This window comes from Carassius auratus, chromosome 20 (genome assembly GCF_003368295.1).
Source record: "Carassius auratus strain Wakin chromosome 20, ASM336829v1, whole genome shotgun sequence".
In the NCBI taxonomy this organism is placed as follows: domain Eukaryota; kingdom Metazoa; phylum Chordata; class Actinopteri; order Cypriniformes; family Cyprinidae; genus Carassius; species Carassius auratus.
The window spans coordinates 19,092,193-19,103,647 of NC_039262.1; the positions used below are offsets into that span (position 1 = coordinate 19,092,193).

General features: G+C 37.0%; 1 non-coding gene and 1 pseudogene across 1 annotated transcript; both read left to right on the plus strand.

The window, feature by feature from the left end:
• Nucleotides 1–872: 872 nt before the first annotated feature.
• Nucleotides 873–955, plus strand: trnal-cag (transfer RNA leucine (anticodon CAG)). The gene has a single exon. It is a non-coding gene; the product is annotated as a tRNA-Leu (tRNA).
• A 2,364-nt stretch (nt 956–3,319) lies between these two features.
• On the plus strand, nt 3,320–11,449 carry LOC113121112 (translation initiation factor eIF-2B subunit delta-like; annotated as a pseudogene).
• The last annotated feature ends 6 nt before the right edge of the window (nt 11,450–11,455 follow it).

Consider the following 11,455-nt stretch of genomic DNA (forward strand, 5'->3'; position numbering starts at 1 on the left):
GCAGACACCAGAGGAAATTTGCTCCAAAGACTTTGGCATAATCTCCAGGAGACACAGGAATTGTGTATTCTTCTAGAAACTCATTATAAGAGTAAAGACAACCATCCCTGTTAAATAATTGGTCAACAAAAATAATGTTATTATTAAACCAGTAATCAATAAATAAAGATTTGTGTTTAAACAGTATGTCTTTGTTGTTCCATGCTTCGAAACTGAGATGTATCGTCTTCAATTAGAACTAAATGCGTCACTCTCTGGTTAGAGTGAAAGGCAACTGTTCGCGTGATAATAAAAAAAAAAAAAAAACAACTGTTTGCGTGATAAGGTGACACAACCGAGCGTAGTCGCTTCCGAATCCTATTCAGACTCGGTTTACCAGAGAAAAGTTGCTAGGAAATGAAATATAACGAACTCGGATGGGGGACAGGTTGACAGTATCAACAGGTAACGTTAACTGTTAACGTAAAATGTGCATAAGTGAAAACGTACGGTAGCAGAGAACCAAGCAAACGTAAAATGTGCATACCGGTAAGTGAAAACGTACGGTAGCAGAGAACCAAACAGACATTTCGCAGTTGCTTATACCGGTGATCGTCACAGTTAGTAGTTTTTAGCATTGAAATAGTGTTGTTGGTGACAGTATTTCATTACGCTTATTCCAATTAATTCCTTAACAAGTTTTGATAACTTAAATACTTACAGTTAATTTAATAAAACATCCTTTAGTGTATAATTTGATCGTAAGTCACAAACAACAATATTTTAGCGCATATTATATATTTTAACATTACTAAATACGACAGAATGTGTAAAATACGACGTTATAACTGTGTTATTACCATTTAATGTGATGACGTAACTTCATTGTATGTGTCAGGATGGCCGAGCGGTCTAAGGCGCTGCGTTCAGGTCGCAGTCTCCTCTGGAGGCGTGGGTTCGAATCCCACTTCTGACAGCAACCTTTTTGTTTTTTTATCTTCTGTTTTTCATGCTTCTTCAACACGAAGGGAACGTTTTGTTGTTGAAAGCGACTGTTTTACGTCTTTTTCATAAAAGAAGTGACCGATGGACCGTAGGGTGTGACCATAGACTGTATAAGGGTGTGACTTGCTAAACTTACATCTAAAATTATGTTAACAAGTGTGCTCTTTATTTTACTGTTATGCATGAATAATATGTTCATGAATGATATAACGTAAAAAAATAAATAAAGGGTACATAACATACACAGTCTCACCTAATCTCATGTTAATCTTAAGTATAGTACTGCATCCTTCATATATCCAAAAAGTCTTTAGTTTTATTTGTAAAAGAAAAATACAGTTTTCTGAATCTTTCTGGAAAAAGCCGAGCTCCTGGAGGCGTGCCGTGAGCTGAGCTATAATACTGATGTTTTGTGTTGTTTCCATTAACATATATTCATTTATGTGCTGATTTCCAACAAAATACAGAAATCTGATTCAATTACTTACATGAATGGGGTCTTTTATCACAGGGATGGCTCCATGTTTTAATAGCAAATGATGTGCAAATCCAGCATGAACTTGGGCCTTGTTTATAAAACAGACAGCATCGGAAGTTTCTCTATCTGTAAGCATTATAACAAATATAATGCACAATACAAATGAGTCCCTTAAGAGAGCATAAAATACTTCATTAAATTCATATATTTATTGATTAATTGATTAATTTCTAGGACACAAGTCACGTTTAACTTATATATAATGTTACAACTGGTATCTCTGTTTAGAGGAGAAAGATACAAGAGAGGAACATTTCTCAAAATACCTGCAACATTACATAAATGTCTATAAACAATTATGAAACACTCTGGTTTACACTGTTGTGAGTATTACATAACACAACCATTACGTTACATCGTTCAAATGAATGGGACCAGGTAAATGTTTGTACTGAAGCCTGATGTGTTGTTCTCTTATGCAAATACATTAAACAAGCCCTTTCTTTCGGAACATGCTGCACAACTCCTTGTTCAAGCTCTTGTTCTGTCCAGGCTGGACTATTGCAATGCTCTCTTGGCAGGTCTTCCAGCCAATTCTATCAAACCTTTACAATTAATTCAGAACGCGGCAGCAAGATTAATTTTTAATGAGCCAAAAAGAATACACGTCACACCTCTGTTTATTAATTTGCACTGGCTACCAATAGCTGCTCGCATTAAAATTCAAGGCATTGATGTTTGCCTACAAAACTACCACTGGCTCTGCACCCATTTACCTAAATTTGTTACTTCAGACTTACGTGCCCTCTAGAAGCTTGCGTTCTGCAAGTGAATGTTGCTTGATTGTGCCACCCCAAAGAAGCACAAGGTCACTTTTACGGACCTTTAAATTAAATGTTCCCTTCTGGTGGAATGACCTCCCAACTCAATCCGAGCAGCTGAGTCCTTAGCCATCTTCAAGAATCGGCTTAAAACACATCTCTTCCATCTGTATTTGACCCACTAACTTTAACACTCACTATTCTAATTCTATTCTTTAAAAAAATCTAACTACCTTTCTAATCTTTTTGTATTCTATTTTCTTTTCATTTATTATGCAATTGTGTATGTGTGTGTGTGTGTGTGTGTGTTTAAAGACCTCTAACTAGCTTACTCTATTCTTTTTTTTTATTCTTTCTGTTTTAGTTTAATTTATTATATTATTTAAAATCCCATGCTACGTGTACTGTGTTAACCTAACTGAGATTTGTTATAGCACTTATATATCATTGCTCTTTTTGTTGTTTTTGATTGCTTCCACTGTCTTCATCTGTAAGTCGCTTTGGATAAAAGCGTCTGCTAAATGAATAAATGTAAATAATAAACTTTATTTCCAGACCCAGAGGGATCCATAGTACAATACAAAAACACATACATAGAGAAAAAAAAAAAACACAATTAATAAATATACAAAAAGTAAAAATTAACCCTCCACAGTGTTCAGTGTCTAAATGTAAATGTAAATGTAAACAAAGATACTAATAATGTTCGATTGTGGAAGATTTTTTCTCAATCGTGCAAAGGTAATAAACACCTAAATCGTACCACTTGTTTTGACACCTGACTAGAAGAGCTGACCCCTCCACCTGGCGGTGATACGCGGAAACGTGCCGTCGACATCCCCCTGTTCTCTGATTGGTCTAATGTCACGAATGTCAAGAGAATGTTTTGAATTGCGCTTTTTGATTAGCTGGAAATGTTAAGGCGCTTTGACGCAATTGGTCCAAATGTCTCAGCGCTTCGATGCGATTGGCTGCGCAGTTCGACATTGCTCAACATTTCTGAAATATTGTCGGACTATCCTTGCGCTCAGGTCGCAGTCTCTTCTGCAGGCGTGGGTTCGAATCCCACTTCTGAAAACAACTTTTTCGTTTTTTATCTTCTGTTTTTCATTCTTCTTCAACACGAAGGGAACGTGTTTTTGTTGTTGTTGTTGAAAGCGACTGTTTTATGTCTATTTCATAAAATAGGTGACCGATGGACCGTTTGGGTACGGTGTGACATGCTAAACTTACATCTAAAACTATGTTAACAAGTACTGTGCTCGTTATTTTACTGTTATGCATGCATAATATGTTCATGAATGATGTAACGTAAAAAAAATATTTTTTTAAAGAAAAGTCAGTTTACTCCTTTTAATCGCTAGAGGGCGGCGTTGTTCATCCCGACTGCTTTTCACATCAGTTAACTAACGCGGAGTCACGAAGAAATGAAACATGGCGGACTCGGACGGGAGACAGTTTGACGGTGTCAAACATGCTAAAGGTAAAATATACAGACTTTTTTTAACGTGTGCTGTTACCGAAATAAACACGTGAGCAAGCAGTCCTTTATAGCCGTTAACGGAGAGCTCGTGTGGCCGCTGATCTTCACTCTGCCATGGCAAGGCTGACTTGACATATGCATAGTGGAAACTACATCATGCTGCTTTTGTCATTTGGAACGCATTGTTATCAAACTAACTTACATAGACACGGTTGCGATGTTCCCTGTTGTTTGCATATGTAACTGGATGTGTTTGCGAGACGAACTGAATCTCTGTGCAGCGTTTTTTAGTTTAATAAAGATCGACTGAGGCAACATGATGTAATAACACTGCAAAGTCGGTGTCCAGAGGATTTATGTCATCACAGACATTATTATTTCAAACTTATTCTGACTATTCAGTAAATTAGTATCTTCTGTCATTGGTGTTAATAAAGAGTAGTTTTAACTTTGGATGCGTTTTAAATATATGCTTACCTGTGTCACAGATGAAGATGTAAAGTTGCAAGAAATTGCACTGGCAAAGGTAGGTCAAGTCTTTATTTTATGTTGATATAATTTCACAATATTTAGCGTTTAATTAATCATACTTCAATTTACAATTGAATACCATTTTTTTAATAAAAGTATCACAAACACAATGGCTGTGTCTCAAAACCTAGACAGCTGCCTCCCTGGACAGCATTTTGGGCATCACAGCCACATTCTCAGCAGACATTGAAGGTCTAGTTGCCCAAAATGCAGGATGGGTTTTAAGTGGCAGTCTGTCTATTTACTGTAACACTGGACTATTTAAAATCATGCAAACTGTAATGCCCCTTTTTTATCTATAGAATGAAGGTAAGGAATTGACCAAAGAAGAAAAGCAGCGTCTTAGGAAAGAGAAGAAGCAGCATAAAAAGAATAAAAAAGATGACAAGGGTCCTCCAGAGAAGGAAAAGGAGAAAGAGAAAGCATCAGTACCAGCTCCGTCAAAACCTGCCACACAGAGCCCAGCACATAAAGGTACTTCAGCCTGCTTTGCTGCTGTTTCAAAATCATTTTTCTGCATTTAATCTAATAATCTGCATCTAATAATTTTCCTGTTTGCTGGGCTAAATGTGTGTATTGGACATGTGTACTATGGTTGTATTTTTACCAGCTGACTGCTTACAAAGTGCTTAATGAAATGTGAAATAAATGACACTAACAGAGCAGAGTTCATTTAAATCTAATCAAACCTGCAACACAACCCTAAGGTTAATGTCTGTTTTTTTTAGGGCTCTTTAATTGCTTGCCCTTTTTATCTCATTAGGGGCTCCTGCACCTGTAAATGCATCAGAATCTGCTGTGGCTGCTGAGAAGCCTGCCAAGAGCAAAGCAGAACTTCGAGCAGAGCGTCGTGCACGGCAAGAGTCAGAACGAGGATCAAAACAGGGCAAGAAAGAAGGGGGGCAGCAATCTGCCTCCAGCAAGCCTAAAGCTACCCCTAATGAGCTTCAGCCAGGTAATTCACTGCATCTAAAAGGTTATTCCAGGGTGGAAAGTTTGGGCATATGCACGGTGGCCAAAATAATAGGCATGCATTGACGAGCACAAACATTAGTGTGATTCATTTGAAAACTTTCCTCTCATAAATGTTTTGTCTGAAAGGGAAACTTCTACAAAAGCATATTAAATAAGGCCAGGTGTAAAAATAACTGTCGGTGGCTTTTCAGCGCAAATTTTTCACTGCGCGTCTTTAGTAAAACTTGACCGTGCTACTTTAACACCAAAAGAGGGTTTGCGCTGGAGTAGGGCTGAAACGATTCCTCGAGTAACTCAATTACAAAAAATGATTGAGGCAAATTCCTCTACCTCGAAGCATCTTTTAATTTATTTTAAATCTCACGTCAGGTTCTTTCGCAATTGTTTTTTTAATGCGACAACGTGTTTTTGTCACCCATTGTTTGCCAAAAAGTTACGTTTGCGTAATTTTCAATGTGTTTAATGTTTAATGTGCATCTCAGAAAATGCTTTATTTAAAACCCCAACTGAATGGCACTTAAATGCACTTAATTCATCTGTCAACTTTATTGTCATTGTTCACAGTACAAGTACAGACAGAGAAACAATGGGTGCTAATTAAATGTTTCTTTTTGATGTATGCATTGCATTCTATGTATTTAAAAAAAAAAAAAAGGAAAAAGGAAACTTAGTTGTTCATTTTAAGAGACCCAGGAGTCTTATTTTCTCTTGCATAATTAATATTGCACTTTAATTAAGCAAAAACACATTTTATCCGATTACTCGATTAATGAATGGATTTTTTGGTAGAATAAAGTATTATTACTAAAATATTCGATAGCTACAGCCCTACGCTGGAGCAAGCTTATTGTAAAACTGGCCAATAGTTTTCAAATTGAGATCTGTAGTATATTCTATAGGGCTGGACCAGAAAATCTGATTATACGAATATTTGTTTGGTGGGTTGGTTGTTGTTTTTTTGTTTGTTTTTTCTTTCGAACACCTGGCATCCCCCACGAAACGGTTCTCATTCATGCTTGAATATGAATCGCCCATGAGTGAATGACATGAACGTCATGATTCAGTTCATCTGGAAGAGAAGACAAAAAAGCCAAGACCTCAGCGGTGTGGGAGCAGATTGGGAGGTTGAGTGAGGACAAGACAAAGGCAGAGCGCCAGATATGCGAATTGAAACTGTCCTACCACAACAGCACATCCAAGTTTGAAAAATCAAAATCTAAAGTTCTGTTAGTACGCCTATAGTATATTGTTGGTGTAAAAAAAACAAGCTGCTTTTATCCACCATCTTAAGCAGTTATTTTACACATGATAAAAATGTGCTACATACTCATAGTCATAAAAAAACGTACAGTAGCCCAGGCTAAAATTTGTCCATAGTAAATGTATTGCTCTTAACAGATCTGTGTTTTTTGTTTCACTAGTGCAGTGTCCGTTCTTGGAGCATTTAAGCCCTGCCCATGTGAGGCGTTGTTCTGTAGTTTATTAAAAGTTGATTAATTCTGAATGTGTTGTGTGTCCATATTGCACAAAAATGCCACACTGCACTCCCTTGGGTCCGCAGCAACACCCCCGCCATACGTGAAGTCGATTGGATGAACAGTTCTAATCTTGACATAATGTAAATGCAAACTGAATGAAAGACACATAGAGATTCCTGTATTTATTAGAGAGAAGAATATGTTCAGTCCCTCCTTCTGAAGCTTTAAATACCTTGTGTTGATTACTACCAAAACTCAGAAGCTCAAAAAATGGTATTTGGACCAGCCCTAATGTTTGAAAATAATTATTTTCTGCTCAGCAAGGCTGCATTTACTTATACAGTAAAAATACATGCCTAATTCGTGAAGCCGGTCTCAAAAACATTAATTTACTAACTTATTAATAATCTAATTAATTTTAAGTAAAATTGATGTAATTGATCTTTTTTTTTTTCTTTTTTTTTTTGTGAAAAGCAAGACAAAACAATAAAAAGCACATTTTGGCTATTTAATTTATGCAATGGTGAAAAGTATTTAGTGTTTCATTTTGTTAATAATCATTTCGTTGCATCCCTAGTAAAAATATTTTAAAGTACACTGCCATTCTGTAGTTTGGGATCGATACAATTAAATGTTTTTGAAATTTCTTAAATGCTCACCCTTTTGATTGATTTTAAAAAGAGGTAATATTAATATTGGAGAATATTATTGCAAACTAAAAACAGCTTTCTCTTCAAATATATATTAAAATGTTTATTGCTGTGGTATCAAAGTTTAATTTTCAGCAGCCATTTCTCCAGTCTTCAGTGTCACATTAAAAATAAATGTCTGTGTATATATATTTAAAAATGCATTGATATATTTTGTTTATTTAAAAATACACACACATATTTGCCAACACACATATTCACAGATGTTTTATGAATTGGATAAGCAAAATTACCCAGCCTTATTTTCATTTCCTGTCTCTTTTTTGTCTGTTAGTAGTGAAAAGGTTACCAGAGCACGTACAAGTGGACGACCCTGCTGCGCTGAAGAAGTTGGCCAAAAAGCTTGAGAGGCAGCAGGTGAGACAAATCCACAGTCATGGTTTGCCTGTTGTCTGATTATTGTCCACTGACAGATGATTGATTCATCCAGGTGTTTTCTGAGATCCATTTTGCAGTGTTTTTTGACCCAGGTCCTTCCCATGTCTTACAGAAGTCAGGGCAGGGATGCGGTTTAAATAAAACTGGAGTCGAGGTCTGGCTCCACACTTTTGTGTGCAGTGTATTGTTGAATTCTTTCTGTGTAATGTGTTTTTATTCTTGGGTAAAGTTGTCTGCTGGAGGTGATTTCACTGTGATTATTATCATTACATTGTGTTCATGTGATGAGCTAGATGTCCTATGTGGGTGAATTTTCTTTTTTTAATGTTATTAGGTGTAGCTTTCTAAGTCTCCTGTGGAGCCCTAATTCATTTGTGCACATTTGTGTCATGTATGTCTTCATGCTCAGTGTTCTGTTGCAGCCTCAGCTCTTGACCTGAGGAGGGAGGATGTGACCTCCAGAGCGTTTGACCTTGAGCAAACAAGTTACTCACATCCAGTGCGGTTGTTCTTTCTGCTGTCTTAGGTTCCTTTGAGGTCAGATTATGGATACAAGGTCAGCCTGTTCTCACATCTACACCAATACAGCCGGAAAAACCCTCCCACCCTGCAAATCAGGTATTGTAAACAATGCATCTTCTACATTAGTCATAATTTAGTCTTGATGGAGTTATATAAGTGGAAGTCTCTTATACCCATCCGGTAAAAATAAATACACATTTTTACAGTTTAGTGTGTTTATTTTTCGGGAGAAGCATATTAGTAATTAAGCTTAAATAACCTGGTTGACTTATTATTTTTATGGTTTATTTTGTAGCATCCCTGCCACAGTTATTCACCCATCGATTGTTCGGTTGGGCCTGCAGTACTCTCTGGGCATTATAGCAGGATCCAATGCTCGATCTGTGGCCCTACTACATGCCTTCAAACAGGTACCTCATAATAAAACCTTTAAAATAGCTCAACAGTTCTTAATTTTGGAATGAAATAGTATTTCAATTTTTTTTTTGTTGTATAGGTTATTCAAGACTATAGCACCCCTCCAAATGAGGAGTTGTCAAGAGACCTTGTGAACAAGCTGTCGCCTTATATCAGGTTCACCTCCTTCCTTGTGATAATTGATATAGCATGAGCTCAGATGTAGATCTTACCTGGAATCAGCTGGTTAACAAACACTGCAAATTCTCATTACGCCTGCAGTTTTCTCAGCCAGTGTCGACCCCTTTCGGCCAGCATGGGCAATGCCATCAAATACATCAAGAAGGAAGTCTCAAATATACCAAGTCAATGCAAAGAAGAAGAGGTCAAAATATTTAGAGTCACTAGTTTAGAGACTGTACTCTCCCTCTGCATTTCTAAAAGCAATGTTTTCTCAACAGGCCAAAGGGAAACTGCAGGCATGTATTGATAGTTACATAAATGAGAAGATCATTTTGGCCTCTGAAGCCATTTCTAAGTATGCTATTGAGAAGATAAGTAATGGAGATGTCATTCTCGTTTATGGCTGGTAAGATTTTCAGTTAATTTATGTAATTCTGTAATAGTTTGGATTTATTCACAAGTGTTTCAGAAGTGCCTTTCTTGTCTTTTTCCAGCTCTTCACTTGTCAACCACATTCTGTGTAAAGCTTTTGAAAAGCAGAGGAAGTTCCGAGTCGTAGTTGTGGACAGTCGGCCCAGGCTGGAGGGCAGAGAGGCGCTGAGGCGTCTGGTGAAGAAAGGCATCCGATGTACTTACGTGCTCATATCTGCCTTGTCCTACATTCTGCCTGAAGTGAGTCATTCTTTCAGTTAAAGCTTTTTGCAAGCACTTTTATTTTTAGCTCATTGCGAGGAAAAGCAATTATTATTATTTTTTTTTTCAAAGTGCATGCTCCTTCAAAGGATTGATTACGTGTGTCATATGCAGTAGCTAAAAATACAGCTTAATTATGGTTTGGGACTTTGTTCTTAACAATACACAGTAGCAACTAAAGTAATGCTAATAGAACAAAGATAACTGCTTGGTTTGATCCGTCTCGACCAAATTGAACCACTTTCTTTTAAGAACACCAAGGCCTGGTTTCACAGTTAAGGCTTAGGTTAAGTCTGGATTGGGCCATATTTCAATTAGGAAATGTAAGTATATTTTATAGACGTGCTTTAGAAAATAACATTACTGGTGTGCATCTTGAGACAAAACAATGGCATTGATATATTTTAAGATATGTCAGTGCAAGTTTCTTTCATTTAAATGAACCCAGACATGAATTTCCTTTATGATATGTGTTCCTGTAGCTCAACTGGTAGAGCATTGCATTAGCTAGCGCAAGGTGGGGGTTCGAATCCCAGGGAACACATGATAGTAGGAAATTGTTAGCCTGAATGCAATGTAAGTCGCAAGCGTCTGCTAAATGCATAAATTAAATTGTAATTTATTTAGTCCGGGTCTACGCTTAAGCCTTGTCTTTGAAACCAGGAGGTAAGAGTTTAAAACAGCATGTGCACTTTATACAAGTATAGGTTTATTAAGGACATTCTTAGAAAGCAATTACAGTGTTATTTCAATGATTATATGGCACTGCAAGTTCTGTATTATACAATATAGATTGTTTGTATTCAAAAGGTTGGGGACACTAAGATTTTTGTTATAGATTTTTTTTTAAAGCCTCGTATCGAACAGAGTGAAACGGCAATAATGTGGAGTAATATTACAATTGAAATGTCTGTGTTCTATTTCAAAATCATTTTGACAAAGTTCAAAAATATTAATTTATTCCTGTGATGGCAAAGCTGAAATTTCAGAAGTCATTACTGCCAATTTTCAGTGTCACATGATCCTTCATTTTGTGTTTCAGAATAGTTCAAAAAGAACAGTATTTTTAAAACAGAAATATATTATAAATGTTTTTAATGTCACTTTTGATCAATATAATGCATCAATGCTGAATAAAAGTATTATTTCCTTCCAGCAAAAAAAACAAAAACATTTGAGTGTTATTGCACTAAAGTTAACTGGCCTTTATATTGCCATTAAAAACATGATCTGAATGCTGAATCAGAAACTGCACTCTTATTTCCAGGTATCCAAGGTATTTCTTGGTGCCCATGCACTCCTTGCTAATGGATATGTGATGTCACGTGTGGGAACTTCCCAATTGCCCTGGTAGCAAAAGCCTACAATGTACCAGTGCTGGTTTGCTGCGAGACCTACAAGTTCTGTGAAAGAGTGCAGACTGACTCTTTTGTATCCAACGAATTAGGTAACTGTGATGTCTGGCTTCATTTCGAAGTATCATGCATAGGTATTCACAAACACACACAAAAATATTTATTTATTTATGTTATACAGATGACCCAGATGACCTAATTGTGACCAGAAATGGAAAGTCCCACCTAGAGAACTGGCAGACTATTAAATTCACTGGGGCTTCTGAACCTGGTGTATGACGTGACGCCACCAGACTTTGTGGACCTTGTGATCACTGACTTGGGCATGATCCCCTGCACCTCTGTGCCTGTGGTACTGCGAGTCAAGAACGTAGATCAGTGAAGAGCAGACGAACACGGTTCTGCTTCCCTCTAGCATCTGCACATGAGAACCTGTGCACACAGGGCTTCTGGCACCCAGTAAACTTA